The 16,848-nt window shown below is 47.9% G+C and overlaps 1 pseudogene; it reads right to left on the bottom strand.

Annotated features, from left to right (window-relative positions):
• Nucleotides 1-12,716: 12,716 nt before the first annotated feature.
• Nucleotides 12,717-16,240, bottom strand: LOC149350593 (uncharacterized; annotated as a pseudogene).
• Nucleotides 16,241-16,848: the final 608 nt, after the last annotated feature.

Below are 16,848 nucleotides of genomic sequence, written 5' to 3'. Positions count from 1 at the left end.
GAGTATTTATTCCACTGCTCGCCGCTGAGTTCTCAGTGTTCACGATACGAGGAACGTCGTCCAACGAAACGTTCATTCTCCTTAGGTTGCACAGGAGGGCTCCACGCTCGTCACCAACTCGTGGGCACACTAAAATAAAATGATGCACATCACCCACGACAGCACAGTTGACGCACAGAGGGGAGGTGGCGGGGTGAATCTTGTGCAGCCATACGGCGTACATGCGGAGTTGGTGCGCAGGGCTTTAGGCGATGCAAGAGAGAAGCCGTCTCGCGCGACAAGCCTCACGTAATGCAAGGGATGGGCAGAGGCGGCCGAAGTGAAGATAAGCTCTCATCTTTTGGGACAGCGACAACCACTGAAGTATCATCATGGCCGAGCTTCTTGCGCATGAAGATCTGCAGCCCTGTTACCTGTGACACGGTTGCAGATCTTCTTGCCCAAGAAGCTCCTCGCCCGGGCTGCATCTCCCTGTGCGTAATCGTGATCGCATGCCAGCTAGCGCTGAATTTCCGCATTATAAGCTGTGAAATTACCCTTCAGTCTTTACTTGTTTCCAGATGCAACAAAAATGACATTTTGAGATATTTAAAACACAAAACACTTACTTACTTCAAATTTCTTACCAGAGACCACATGCACTGAAACATATATTTAGTAGCCACTAGCCATCTATTCAGCACCAGTGTAAATTTTGCGCTTTTTTTGTAAGTTGTTTCTGTTGTCTCCTTTGCGATCTGTTCTGCATCTCTCCCAGCAAGGTACTTTAGATGACGGTCCACTTCACGCAGCCATATCGCAGTGCAGCTTCCCAGTAATATTCCACATGTTTTAGGATATCACCGGAGACATCACAGGGTATTCAGTCAGGCAATCTTATTGACACCAAATGTGAGCACCTAAAATGGTAAGTGCAGATTTGCATTCTAGGAAGGCACTTTTTGAGCGCGCTCTCAGACGACTTCGTTCAATGACTAGGAGGTATTTGAGTTCGCCCGTGGAGACACTTCTTTAGAAGCCCTGGCTGGGCTGGTTGCTGCAAAACAGGCTTTATGGAGCAAAGAGCAGATTTAAACGAGCATTTGTGCACAAGAGGCTCGTTCGTTACGAGGTCCTTGTACGCACACCAATCGTTGGGCTCTTTCGAACTCAGTCCATGATGGATCGCTATCGGTAGCCGGCATGCGGAAATACGTGGCCCAAACAGCCTAACGTATGCTTTCTAAGTCTCCAACTAAAAGCAAAAGAAAACAAAAAATAAACTGGAGCGAATAAACCGCGCGTCTAGCTGACATATGGGGTATGAGGAGCACAGAGCAAAATGTGCCAGTGTTCAATAAACCTTACCATGAACTTGTTTTTCTTTTGCTTTGCCTGACTGTTGGTAGAGAATTAGGTTAGCTCAGATAATTGCCAGCTCTACTTTTGATATTATTTTTTGTGTGCATGTGTGTGCGGAATAAATACGAATGAGGGCAAGCTTCAAAGAAATCGGGCGTGCCCGTTCGCCACATGGTTCTGCAAACCGGGCTGCCCTAGCACTTCTAAAGGGCGGGAAAACATGCAAGACACCGAATAATGTTCAAGGAAGGCTTCGGCATTCGGAATTGACCGAAAAAAAAAAGGCGGTATTGTTATCAATTGTAGCCTAGCCTGCCCCCTTAAAGTCAGAGTTCCTGTGACTTCATGCCCCCTCAAAGGAAAGCTCCACCTGGCGTGAATTTTTTTTAAGCAAAAAGATTGATTCACGGAAGTAAAAAATTATGGAGTTAGCGCAAGTGGATCTGATTTTTTGGCGAAAGCCCTTCTTATCAGCACTGACGTGGGTGGCAGGATTCGTGAAGGTGCGTTCATGTCTGCTGCCTCCAAACATCCATGTTTTACTTCCTCACTCCCTCCTCAAATACTTCCCTTCAGACCTTTCTCCCCTGAGAAATAATGCATGGCAACTAAGGCCTTCTGAACTGAAAAGCAGCAACAAAAAACATTGAGCAAGACCTTCACACAGGACAGAACTCACCTACAGCTTAATTTTTGTGCGGCAGTAGTTTACTGCCTTTGGGGTGGTTTTCAAGCTGGATTGATATAGGCAGCTTTTCTTTTCCCTGCGTTTCCTCTTGCCATTTCTTACTGTGCATACCATCGAGAGAGAGAAACAAAACATTTATTCAACTTTTTCCGCCTTTGGGGGTCAGAGTGAAGATTTTTCACCCGCACTTATGATGACGTTTTGCTTCCATGTCGCATTCCTAAACTCTTGTCTCATCTCCGGTGATGTTTTCTTTCAGATACTCTTAGTATTAGAAATCAGTTGCATTTGTTTCTGATACATACGACAGCCGTGACACAAATTTTGCGTTGTGCGCTGCGCAACGCATTCCCAAAATTTTGATGAGAATATCATGACAACTTTTTGAAAAGTTAATCTTTCTGTTGCTTCACGAAATGTCAGGCTTCATTTTAAAGAATCATGTTCATGATGTTTTCTTTTTTTTTTCCCCGAAAGTGATTAAGACCTTGGCATCGATATCTTTTTGAACAAGCATCAGTAAACGCGGTGGCTCAGAGTTTATGTTGCTCGGCTGCGGACCCAAAAGACACGGCTTCGATCCCGGCCTCGGCGGTCGCATTTGGATGGAGGCGAAATGCTAGAGGCCCGTGTATTGTGCGATGTCTGGGCACGTTAAAGAACTCCAGGTGGTCGAAATTATCCGGAGCTCTCCACTAAGGTGGCAGTCGCATAGCCTTGGTCGTTTTGGGACGTTAAACCCCAAACACCATGAACGAGGATCAGGCGCTCAAAGTGTGCTTTTTTTTTTTACACAATTTCACCGCTCATGCTTTGCATTGTTCTCAAAACATGAATTGGCAAACACAATTTTTACATCTTCCGTGTTGGTAAACGCATTTGTGAGTTTCACTTAGAAAGTTCACGCCCATGTGCAACTCTGGTTTAGCCAAAAAACATTACAATGCTGGTGAAACCAACTTTAGACGGGAAGTACTTTTTGCCCGAGGTTTGTGCGCATTGTATCGAGATTCGACTATTAGTCTGCGCGTAACTGAAGATGTCTGCAAAATTTTCTGACAAGTCTCGTGCCTGCATGGATGCATGAGCCTCTACCCTTTAACCATGCAGGATTGCTCTGCAGCGTTGTCAGCCAGGGAAGATGGTGAGCCACTGAGCCGCAAAACATCATCCGCTCCAACTGATCCAGCGGATGCGCGAACTTCGCTGCGGCATGCGAGAAATAAGCCCCTCGGTCTTTCTTCTATACGGTCGCGCTCGGCCCCAGACACCCTAAAAATATCTTCCTTCAAGTTCTGCCAACAACTGTAGGCAAGATGAGCGATTAATATTTTGTATACACAAGTATACACTGCGGCGCCGTACACGTGCGTTAAGGCATGTCGCCATTGCCAAGGTGAGCGATTTATCGCAGTCGACCGCGCGATAAATCCCCATTGTCACGGCAATATAGTTCGTCCCTATAGTATCTTTGTTGTAGTGGTGAAAGCAGATAGCAGTGTAGATAGCTCCCCACCGCCGATATGCTTCTCTTTACGACGTCGACCCGAAGCGCGATTTGAGCGTTTCCCGTCAGCTGAACAAGCAAGCAAGCACATGTGCACTAGGGGCTGCCCTTCGTCGTCTGTGTACCAGAGAGGCGTTCACCCAGCGGTACGCGTATACATTTGATCAGGTGAACTCGCCGGAGTGCGGCGCACAAGTAGACACAAAACACGTGCAAAGTCGTTTCCTGTGCGTTGCCAGCGCACGCTTCAAGGCGAGGTCGCTGCTCGTGGGTAGTGCCGCTGTTATCCTCATCTTTCATTGCCCTTTTGAACCTTAGAGAATGCTAGAGGTCACTCTAGCCCCGTTCGTGTTTTTCAGCTTATCTAGGTCTGGCCTCACGAATGCCCTTTGAACATTGTTGAGGCCAATTTAATTTTCTATTCATGTCATGCATTATTTCTGTTGTTTTTAGTATTTCTTTAGTCTCGTTTTTTCCGCACAGACTCACCACCTCATCCCAAGAAGACTCGTGAGAACAAACGGAGAATGAAGTCAGCACCTTTTGTTGCTTTCAGTGTCGAGAAATAGTTCACAAGAGAATCGTAGCACGCGGCAGATGAAAAACTTCATTTTGAAGTTCTTGATCATTTGGCGGAGAAAGCTAGCGGATGCTTGATGAGGTCGCCATTTCATGCGTTCATCACGATGACTTGCGTACCAATTCGCCCTGACCACAAAATGTTTCTTGATCGCAAATCAAATCCGCGGTGATGTCAAATCCATCCCAGAGCCCAGAATGGCTCCGTAGACTTCATTCAGCAACTGGAAGCTGAGGACACATTTTAAAAGGAGCCATTTCGACACAATGGCCCATGCCCGAAAGTCACAACATGAGTTCCGAATACCCTCACAGCACAAGCTTTCCAGCTAGGAGCAACAAGGACGGTAGAAACGCCAGAAAATGTGTGCGTTCTTAAGGATCATGTACTTAGAGAGCGAGAGAGACACACATGAACAACTTGTCATTTATTTTCAGCAGAACACTTTTCAGTAACAGTTACGATTACTTGATCCCGGGTACACTTCGTAAGCTCGTCCTGAATGCAACTACAAATAACTTTTAGACCACAGAATATCAGAATTTAACTGTAGTTGCAGACGGCAGACGAAAAATAAAACAATGAAAATAGCTCTAGGGACTTCGTTCGGGATTATCATGCAAGAATCGACACACCAAACGGCGTGAACGTTGGGATCCATTCCGCGTTGTAGTGACAGAAGAGGGATTACCGGAACTCTTCATTCCTTGCAAGAAAATTGGTGCTCTGAGAAGCGATGAAATGTGTTTACTTTGTGGACAATTTTTTTTAAGTACGGAATAAGTAACTGGTGTCCATGTTTAAGGTGTTTACTATTGTTTTACTGCTTACAGACAAATTTTGTTAAAGGGCCTCCGAGGACAACTTCATCCAAATATTGTTCTCAGTAAAAATTGCTTCTCAGGCTCTTTCTGACTATACTAATCACGTTTGTCCGGTAGTAAAAGACGTTTATAGTCGAGAATATCGAATTTAATAATCTTTCCTCCAGTCTATTCCAATAAACTGGTGGCGTCCTTACCAGAGCGGACGGGTTGCCTTCGTTCTTAAGTGAATGGGGGTGCAGCATAGCCTCTGAGATCCGGGTCAGAAATTCGATGGCTATGCATCCATTTTACTTGCAAAATCGGCGGGTGATGGAGATACCTGTTTTTCGTTTTTTTTTCTTTGCTTTCTTATTAAGACTGCGTTCTGTGAGAGTGGTCCTTTTGTGATTATAACGTGTTATTCTAACGATACTGGTCATTTTCTATTTGACTACAGTGTCACTATAATGCTGAAAACGGCAAAGAACCTCCTGTAATGCTAAAAATTGTGTTTTTCTGACATAGGGCTAACTCTTAGGAATGCCTTACACAAAAAGCTGACAATTTTGTGCGGTTAATTTGCTTACTATAAATGAACTTGTAAACTTCCGTTCATTGCACATAGTGCAGGTGTTGCTTTGGCTATATTACATAGTCACCAAGCAGAACGCAGATCTCGAGGCAATATAACCCTGGCAGCTTTTCTTTGCAGCTTGAGTAACGGCGCGCATCCTTGCATAATCGGTGTAAATTGAAACACATTTTCGAGCCCTTCTAGTGTACACAGTTTCTTTGTTTACCAAGCAAGCCCCGCGACGTTCGTCAAATATATTCGGGATGCCTCGCTTCCATTCAAATAAGTGGCAACCAGCACTATATGGTTCATAATATCGAAGCTTTTTAATAAACGTGGCTTCGCATTAACTGCTTGGTGGCAGTTGCTGCACTGAGACTTAAGGCATACGGTTAGGGCCCTTCGTTTTCGGGTTTTATTTTTTCCACAACTGGGGGGGGGGGGGGGGGGGGGGGGGGTAAAAACCGGGCGATATTTTTCGAGCTCGAATTCAACTAAAAATTGGGTTATGCAGAAAAAATTTCCAAAGTTCGGGTTTTTTCGGGTCATTTTTGCAGCACAAAACAGTTTTCTAAGCAGCTCGTTTCTCTATGAAGTAGAGATGAAATGCCCTATTGTTTGTTCATTATTTTATGAACATGAAAAAAGCGGGTTCCACCAAAAAATTGTTTACCAATTGAGATTTTTCCTAATCGATGACAAATATTTCGTCGCGTACGTTACCGATCTCTTACCGACCACTCCCACGTGTGAGCAAGACCGCCCTGCTTTTATCTGTGCAGTGCGGAAACATTCAACATCACAGCGATGATTTTAAACGTGCAAGGTCCTTGGATCGGGATGTCGTTAGCGTGGGTAGCGCTTTCATACAGTTGCTTCGGTAGGACGTCTTGTCTATAACCATGTTCTGGCCTCCCGCTTCTAATTCGCCTTTCTCGAACTCAACCTCAGGCTCATCCGCCTCTAGAAAACGAGCGTTAAAAGAGGGCGTGGAAGGTGCTGCTTGTTCGCCGTTGCCGTGATAGATGAGAAGCGACGACTACGGCCACTGTAACACTCAATGCGGTGGCCGAAACCGTTGATTCTCCACAGCTTCTTTCAAGCTTGATTAACTGCCTGGAAGAAATTTTTAGAATACTTATTTAGACACTGCACATACGACTCTTCAGCGAAGCCGAAGTGTTCCTCATGTATTAAACATGATGCTTTATGCGTAAGCACGGTGGCATTACCATGATATTGCATATCGTTTTATGTATTGATAAGGAGAAAAAAGGTTACTGTCGGCTAACCGACGTCATGTTTGCAGCTTTGCTAGCAGGCTAAGTAAGCACTACTTGCTTAGCAAGCTATCGGCCGTAAAAGAGTAAATAATTGACCACACAACAAAAGCACGAAGTTTGGAACGCATGCTTGTTCTGTTGAGCCGAAGGCGACAGACCACGTACTTTGTAAAGACTTCGTAACGAGCACACATGTCGTTGAGAGGTCAGTGCAACATCAGCCTATAGTTTCTAGGTGAAACCGCACAATTGCGGAGTTTCGTCGTTTCCTAACGTTTCGAACGATGTTCGTAAACGCCGTTTGCGCCTATACTCTCTTGCGGCGAGACGGGAGCGGTAGCCGCCAAGGTCAGTCTCGTAGCGTCAACACGAGGATGAACACCTCTGATAGCTTCCGATATCCCTCTGACATCGATAAAAAAGAAGTGTATTACACTCATAACCTGCCAGTACTCACCTGGAGGGCCGTAACTTCGAGGCTAAAGCAAACGCTTGCAATTAGAATAAGGACAGCGTAGCCAGCTGTGGGAAAGCAAGTGAAATGGGGCAACGTTACGAGACAGAAAGGGTGCGGCGTACATTAGTCAACAAACTGGGGTTAACACTGTTGCGACGGAAATGAAGAGGAGGATATGTATAGGCGGAACATGTAATGCGAACAGGTAACAGATGGCTTGTTAGGGTAATTACAGAGTGCATATTCCAAGGGGAAGAGAGCGCACCCGGCGGCAGCATGCAGATGCTCCAGGCACGTCGGCATATGAAATTAGGAGATTTGAGGGGATATGGAGTGCCTGCGACTGGTGCATACGGCAGGGCGAATTGGAGATCAGTATAGGAGAGGCATCTGCCCATGTACGGTGGATCTAACCTGGCTTGCGGTGATGATTATAATAATCGCGATGGCTCTTTACTGAGGGCGAAGGTACTTGTTTTGACGTTATCACTGCCAGTTGGATTCCCCCTCTTGATCTCGTAGAGGGAAATTTAGTTAATGATGATTGCTGTAGGATTCTTGACGTCTTGCAGATTCGTTTTGCTCAATCACATTGCAAGAGGACACTCTAGGAGAGGTTAACTTTTTATAACAATTAAAAGCACAAAGGAGGATACAAGCAAGGAGAAAACATATTTACACTTGACTGGCTCGCAGTTCTAGGTGACGAAACCAGCCCTCGGTCCTGCCGAAGCAGCTGGTTTTAAAACCAATGTCCCCGCCCTCGGTGGGAGAATAACCAATCAAGTACTATACAAACATCCACCCAATAACTTATTGGGGAAAGGAAAATACCACAAATCAGCAGTTGGGGAAAGAATAACACAACCAATGAATGATTGGGGAAAGAAGGTAACTCATCGCGACACTGTACACATATGCACACTTTCCACCATCACGATTTCGGATAATTATGCTTTCCCGCTGCGAGCTTCGCGAACACTCGCTTTCCCAACGTCCGGTTGCCGCCAAGTTCGAGGAACGCCATTTCAACTCATCTGTTTCTCGTCGTCGCTCCTCATGCCTGCAGCTAGCGTGACAATATGTCAAAGCATGCCGCTGCAGACATGGTACAAAGAGCCACGCACTGTGGCGCGGGTCAGCCTCGCCGTACACACGTGCACACAGGATGCCGCCTAACGACTCAGTCCATGAGGGGAGTTTGACGTCTCCTGTAATCCCCCGCCATTCGGCGCCTCCCTTCTCCCGCTGGGTTCACTGACCCCTTTCTGTGCGGTTGTACGAAGGGCCTAAGAAAAGGGACTTAATGGGCATTCCCATAAAGCGACCGGATGCAGCAAACAAAACACGGCACCGCGAACTTCACTCCTCCCAACCAAGAATGTCACACAGACACTTGTTGTCAGTGGGACATTAAAGTTCAGCCATGGTGTCCAAGAACAAAAGTACATACACACGCACACACACGTACGTCGGCTGTCCGGTCAGTCCACCAACACGCACACATGCGCCGGCTGTCCGGTCAGTACACCAGCACGCACACATGCGCGCACACAGCGGATATTTCAACCCGCACACACAAGGCTGGAAACCAATCTGCACATTCCAGAATTCACCATGTCAGATCGGTGCCCCAAACTGGCAGAAATAAATTCTAGCCACCTACATCTCGAAACAGCACTTGTTTCTTTTGAGCCTTGCCCAGAAGACTGGACCAAAATTCCGAATTATCCGGCACAGCGCCGGTTCCAAAGGCTGCCGCCGCTATCAGATTAGTAGAGCGGACTGGCTCCCCGCGGGCTACGAAGATTGCTGCTGGCCTCGCGTCTACATTTTCCACTTCTTTCAATTTTACATTTCGTTCAGGCCTCTCATCGGCTACTTCACATGCAGTTTTGCATCGAGATTCAAGTAGCGCTAGCTCTTCGTACAACTGCCCACCGATGTACGCTTCAAAGAAAATCGTTCCTTCGAGCCTTCTTTTCTCACAATTGACTCCACCAGCTTGCTTGCGCACTTCTGGCAATGAAACACACTGTCTCTCCTCCACGCTGATACCCACAGGGACAGATGCATTATCCCAATCCTGCAGTTCCTTATCAGCTTCGAAAACCATTGCAGTGATCAAACGCGCGTTCCTTCCTTCCTCGGCATCAAATGCAGGCTCATCTTTCCTGGTTAGCCTATGATCATCTGCAATAACATTGGCAGCTTCCGGATCTGCCTCAAGCTCCACTGGAGCCTCAGGTTTGTCTTGAACAGACTCATGCGCAGTTTTGAAATCGTCTTCAAAACATGCTCTCTCATTTGCTACATATAGCTGCTCCCTGTCTGGCTGCTCTCGCAGCAAGTGCGTCTCAAGTGTTACCAACTTCGCTACACCATCAGCTACATCTGCTGTCACTGCGCAGGGTGTCAGCTCCGGCTGGCTAACCGATTCATCTTTGGCAGCCAGCTTACCTTCGCCTGCAAAGAGTGTTGCCTCTATTCGCGCCTGCTCTACCTCTTCGTCGAGCATTACAGCTGCCCCAGAGTTTGCGTCAACCTGTTCTGGCCCAGTGCTGAACACCTGTTCACACACAATGCACTCATGTGCCTTCTGGGTCTGCTCCATCTCAGTTTGCTCTGACAGGCAGAGCTTCACAGGCGTGAACAACGCCCCTATGCCCTCAGCCATCTCTCCTGGCACGGCACACACGGTTGGGCCCTGCTGCCTAACCGCTGCAGCTTTCACACCTATAGCCATTGGCCCACAGGTAATTCTCAATACGGGAACATGCTGTTCTCGCTTCGATTTCGGACAGTCAATCATTAGATGCCCAAATTCCATGCAGTGAAAACATTGAACTGCAGCGAATAACATCTCGCCTCCAGCTTTCGTTCCCTGTCCTACTTTCAACTGCATCTGTGCGAGCTTTATCTTTTCTCGCTCAATTGTGAGTTTCAAATTCTCAATTTCAAGCAGCTTTTCTGCCTCCTCAATCTCCAAACATCGCATCTTGCCCTCCCAATTATACCGTACGGCAGCCATCTCCCTTTTCCGTGCTATCATCTATAGCACGAAAACACTACACCGACATGGTGAATTCGGAGGAAGCAGAAAGGTCTCCTACCTCGCAGGTTGCTTTCCTCTGCCACGGTAGTCACGTCGCCCTGAGTGACGACAGCGGGCTCCTTGATGCGGATGAGTTGAGTTGAGCCCCAGCTCTCACAGCAGCTCGCTGACTTGTCCTGCCTCGTTTGACTTGCTGGTCTCCTGGTTCTTCTCTTGAACCTCAACGGGGACGCCTGGTTCCTTCCGCAGCTCACGGACTAGGCACCTCCACGACACGTCGGTCGCCTGGCTCCTTCAGCTCCTCGCCGACTTGAGCCTCCTACGTCCCGTTGACAATGACCACAAGTCTCCGAAGCTTTCAGCGTCGCTCTGACGCTGACATTCCTCCTTTAGGACGTACCGCTCTGCAGCTTGTCCACCGACTTGATCCTCCGCCCCTCCGTCAGATACCTCGAGCAGGAAGACGTAGCAAATCCTGTCGACTGCGCCAGTTGGATTCCCTCTTGATCTCGTAGAGGGAAATTTAGTTAATGATGATTGCTGTAGGATTCTTGACGTCTTGCAGATTCGTTTTGCTCAATCACATTGCAAGAGGACACTCTAGGAGAGGTTAACTTTTTATAACAATTAAAAGCACAAAGGAGGATACAAGCAAGGAGAAAACATATTTACACTTGACTGGCTCGCAGTTCTAGGTGACGAAACCAGCCCTCGGTCCTGCCGAAGCAGCTGGTTTTAAAACCAATGTCCCCGCCCTCGGTGGGAGAATAACCAATCAAGTACTATACAAACATCCACCCAATAACTTATTGGGGAAAGGAAAATACCACAAATCAGCAGTTGGGGAAAGAATAACACAACCAATGAATGATTGGGGAAAGAAGGTAACTCATCGCGACACTGTACACATATGCACACTTTCCACCATCACGATTTCGGATAATTATGCTTTCCCGCTGCGAGCTTCGCGAACACTCGCTTTCCCAACGTCCGGTTGCCGCCAAGTTCGAGGAACGCCATTTCAACTCATCTGTTTCTCGTCGTCGCTCCTCATGCCTGCAGCTAGCGTGACAATATGTCAAAGCATGCCGCTGCAGACATGGTACAAAGAGCCACGCACTGTGGCGCGGGTCAGCCTCGCCGTACACACGTGCACACAGGATGCCGCCTAACGACTCAGTCCATGAGGGGAGTTTGACGTCTCCTGTAATCCCCCGCCATTCGGCGCCTCCCTTCTCCCGCTGGGTTCACTGACCCCTTTCTGTGCGGTTGTACGAAGGGCCTAAGAAAAGGGACTTAATGGGCATTCCCATAAAGCGACCGGATGCAGCAAACAAAACACGGCACCGCGAACTTCACTCTGCCCAATGACTTAAAAACACGCTAATATAAGTAGAAGATCTAGGGTGACCGTGCTTTCAAGAACGGCGAATGTTCGACTGGTCTCGCGCGCGCAAAGGCTGCTTAGCACTGCGCCCAGCTCAATTTGCTTGTTTCTGGCTTTAGGGGTTCCCTCTAGGGGACGGTCACGTCACGTGGTAGATCACATTGAATTTCATTGCACTATTTCGCACTCGCAGATGAAGGCGGCATCCGATGGGCTTGGGGTTTGTGAGAAGTGCAAAACGTATTTAAATGCCGCGTGTCTATATAAAAGAATCAGGGTATATTACAATGAAGGAAACGTCAGCACATTGTTTTTACATTAAAGCAGCTAGGGATTCTTTGCGACGCAAGAGCGTTCTAATATAGTAGCCCCATTCTTAGCCTTCGGCTCGAACGTGCGTCGCTATAGGTGTGCATTTAGGTGTGCTTCATATATTCAGCGTCTTTTTTTTGTCTTACTCTATTATATAAAAAGTATTTAATATTGCATGCATCATCTCACTTTAACTGATTAGCTGATAACAAAGGTTTTCTTTTTAATTTTTCGATACGATTAGCCTAGAAAATTGTTGGAATCTTTAAGGTACCCTTTTGGTGCGATGAAGGCTCTGCAAGGAAGGGTATTCAGCAGCACAGAAAAAAATGAGTGAAGGCGTAGTTTCCGCGAACGTGGCGTTATTGTGGAGCTTCCGTGCCGAGCTGTAAGGAAAACCTGTAAAAAGAAAACAAATAATCACAGTCAATCACTTGTCTCAGAATACTGAGACCTTCTAACAAGCTAACTGGGTATACGGTTTAACGTCCCAAAGCGACATGACCTATGAGGTATGCCACTGCGGAGGGCTCCGGATTAATTTCGACTACTTGCCACTGTCTTGCCACTGTTGAATACTTGCCACTGTGGCCACTTTCTCAACACTGGCCACAGAGTAAGTAGAGGCCAACGATTCCCTCTGAAAGACTAGATCTATGGTATAGTTCCCCACTGGGTTGTCCGAACGTTCGGGTCAGACTCTAAGTCAATATCAAACTTGAACAGTTAATTGGCCATGTAGACCGGATGATCAGACTCGGCCCGACGTCTGCGAGCACCCACGCTCGAGGCCGTCGGCTCCGGCTGACTTGTTTCCTCCATAGCGAGACACTGGATAGTTTAGAAGAACGTCAATTTGGGCTAGATGGTGCATTATTTGAGACAGAAATGGTAATAGCGCTGCAATAAGACGTACACAAGAAAGACTGACACAGGACATGCGCTAACTTCATCTGATTTTATTTACTGCAAAGCCAGCAAATATATGGAACATTCAAGGCATGCGCAAAAAACACCGATACAACAGGCATCAACAAAACCGTTCAAGATATGATATCTCAGTCTTGAAAAGGCGGACCGAAGTATCTGGTACACAATCTAATCCCCTCTTCCTAATGTGGAATGCTTCCAAAAGCTCCCGCACCTTCGTATCTCCACTCCTGCCCAGAATCTTTATCTCCCGAAGCCGTGGCTCACACTTCTTGCATTGCTGGCATCTTTTTTGCCCCGGCCCATGTTCTGCCGCACGATTACACACGAAGCACTCAGCGAAATGCTGCGAAAGATGTGCACCTCCTATATTTGTTAGCGATCTTGCGTGCTCAGTCGCGCGGTCATTAACGCACCGCCCCGTTTGGCCCACATAGGCTTTTCCGCAGAGTTGAACTCGGGTTCAGGTCTTCCTCTTTTGTGGTGGTGGAGATGGGGGTCCGTTTGGGCGCGACACGTTGCAGGAGGGAGATGAGACGTAGACGAACTTCTTTGCGGAAATGTACAAGCTGGGTTTATTTACAACTATTTACACATATACCCATCGACCAGGGTGGTCGCTAGCATTCAGGACGATCGGGAGCGCCAGGCCAGAGCTCGCCCCTACGAAACCCTGTCCTGCCTGGCCGACTGAACTCGCGCTACACGTAGCGGCTCCTCGTCCTTCGGAACGTGGCCAGCGCAAAGCTAGACCCTGTCCGTCTCGCGATTCCGACTCTCCACCAAGAGTCCCTGCCCAAGTCTCCCTCTTTGGCGCCAAAACGCCTCCTTAAATAAGTTTCCCCAGCATTCTGGGGACCAACTTAGTGACCAATGAGAGATGGGCTTCTTACAACCAATCAGAGACACGCCGGTACCCACGAGCTTGTTTGCTCGCGAGGGCCGCATGCCTTTGAAGAAGCCGATAGCGCTTTTCCACACACAGTGAAAACACTTTGACAACACCACAAAAGCACGCAAGCACCACTTCCATCAGCTGTGGCTCCAAACACTATAGGGTGCATCTGAGCCCTCTGGCCAGAGGCAGAGTAATCACAACTCGTTACCCGAATGACCACTTCCATCCGGCCTCACGACCATTCGTAATTACACTCAGCTGCCTCCCACGCAAGCTTCCCCCTCAAGTGTCCCTGAAGTTTTCTTTCGCACTGTTCGACACCGCGGTCGAAGGGTCATTGAACTTAACCCCGACAATAGCCGGGGTACGCGACTCGTACGCACTGTCCGCGGAACGGATCCCCTTCCGGCACCCCTCGCTGCCATTGCTGCTTTTACCTTTTGGGGCGGCAGCCCTTTGACCCCAGCGTTTCCTCTGTCTGCTTAAAAGCTACGCCGCTAAGGACCAAGTCGGCGGCGCCCGGGGGGGGATATGGAGATGGCCCGCTGCCCGGCGGCCCGCAAACTCAACTCGCAGGTCAGTGGTATTTCATACACCACACCTGTGCAGCACTTCACGTACTGCTTGCCATGCTTTTTGTTGCAGGAGCTCTTTTTATCGCTCCCAATGCGCGCGCATAGCTGGGCAAGCTTTCGTGGGGCAGAAAACACGACCGGCACGCCATGTCGCTTTGCCACTTTCTTCACATTGTGCGCGACCCTATGCACATAAGGCACCACTTCTGGTCTCACGGACTGTTTGTTCGGTTTGGTTTTGGTTTTATGGGGTTTAACGTCCCAAAGCGACTAAGGCTATGAGAGACGCCGTAGTGGAGGGCTCCGGAAATTTCGACCACCTGGGGTTCTTTAACGTGCACTGACATCGCACAGTACACGGGCCTCTAGAATTTCTCCTCCAAAGAAATTCTAGCCGCCGCGGCCGGGATCGAACCCGCGTCTTTCGGGTCAGCAGCCGAGCACCATAACCGCTGAGCCACCGCGGCGGCTGTTTGTTCGGCTCAGTCGACTTGTGAAACATCGCAAACTTGACTTTTCTTAGGAGGGCTTCAGCAACTGCTGTGATAACCGTGCATGGGAACCCCGCCGAAACCAACCGATCAACTTGCGTATCAAAACTCGTCTGCATAGCATGGTGACACGACTTCACGAGAGCCGACTCAGGGCAGAGGCGAGCAATGGCGCGTTTTACAGTTTTTGAATGTGCTCATGTGTAAGGCAAAAGCTCCTTCTGGGCTCGAGGGGAATAACGCCAACAAACATGATCCTCGCCCAAGGTAATATTAAGATCTAAAAGCTGTAAGCACCCCCCTTTGGGTAGCTCATGAGTGAACACCAACCCCCTCCCCTCTTTTTGGTAGTTGGCTAAAACTGTGCTTACAACATCCGTGTAGGTCAAGTTTTTTTTGTTTTTTAAAAACAACTAGAAAATCGTCAACATACCTAAATACTTTTAGTACTCCCTTCCCTGTTAAACTTAGTTCTAGGGCGCGGTCAATAAATGCTAGAAAAATGTTAGTAAGAACTGGAGCTACGCAGGATCCGATGCAAATCCCTTGTCTTTGGCGGTAAAATTTGTTGTCAAATGAGACAAACGTCACACTAAGATAAAATTCAAGAAACTTGATAAAATCACAAATTGACACGTCTGAGGGGTTCTGGAATCCAACAGCACCGCTACTTTCTATGGCTTCCCTCACGCAGGTGAACAAGGCATCGTGGGGCACCGAATAAAACAGGTCTTCTACATCCACTGAAAAAACATAACCAATAGAGGCATTTCCCTTCAGAAACCTAACAACATCTTATGAACTTTTTGTAGCAAAAGGATCATGAACACTAAGTGAGCTCAGATGCTTCTGTAAGAATTTGCTAAGAACCACCTGCCACGTACCATTCTCACTGATCACAGTTCTAAAAGGTATCGACGGTTTGTGCGTTTTTGCTATAAAAAATACAGAAAGAGCATTGCATTTACTGTTACTGATGTCGTTTGCCAGCCTACCTAATTCTAAGTCCTTACACAACAAGATCGCCTTCCCTTTTACCCTCGTTGCGCTAGCTTTCAAAGGAACAAAGTTCTTGGCAATCGCTTCACCTGCTCTTGTTCGGAGCTCTCCTTCGGGGAGCACCACGAAGCCACCATCCTTGTCGGCTTGGAGAAGCCGGAGGCTGTGCTGTCTGAAGTAGGACACAATTTTTGCCATGGGATCCTTGCCTGGTCCAGTAGAGGAGCGACTTGTAGATCTGGTCAGTGCATCCACACCATCAAGGAGGCACCTTTCCTTGTTTTCTTCTGCAGCCTTTCCTGCGATGCGTCCGTTTAGAGCGAGGAACTCATGTGCTTGAACCCGTGGTTCAAGTTGTTTTTAGAAAACAAAAAAAACTTGACCTACACGGATGTTGTAAGCACAGTTTTAGCCAACTACCAAAAAGAGGGGAGGGGGTTGGTGTTCACTCATGAGCTACCCAAAGGGGGGTGCTTACAGTTTTTAGATCTTAATATTACCCTGCGCGAGGATCATGTTTGTTGGCGTATTCCCCTCGAGCCCAGAAGGAGCTTTTGCCTTACACATGAGCACATTCAAAAACTGTAAAACGCGCCATTGCTCGCCTCTGCCCTGAGTCGGCTCTCGTGAAGTCGTGTCACCATGCTATGCAGACGAGTTTTGATACGCAAGTTGATCGGTTGGTTTCGGCGGGGTTCCCATGCACGGTTATCACAGCAGTTGCTGAAGCCCTCCTAAGAAAAGTCAAGTTTGCGATGTTTCACAAGTCGACTGAGCCGAACAAACAGTCCGTGAGACCAGAAGTGGTGCCTTATGTGCATAGGGTCGCGCACAATGTGAAGAAAGTGGCTAAGCGACATGGCGTGCCGGTCGTGTTTTCTGCCCCATGAAAGCTTGGCCAGCTATGCGCGCGCATTGGGAGCGATAAAAAGAGCTCCTGCAACAAAAAGCATGGCAAGCAGTAC

The sequence above is a fragment of the Amblyomma mixtum genome, chromosome 3 (assembly GCF_055824585.1).
Source record: "Amblyomma mixtum isolate Tamu chromosome 3, ASM5582458v1, whole genome shotgun sequence".
NCBI lineage: Eukaryota > Metazoa > Arthropoda > Arachnida > Ixodida > Ixodidae > Amblyomma > Amblyomma mixtum.
This window is presented reverse-complemented; position numbering and strand designations above follow the sequence as displayed.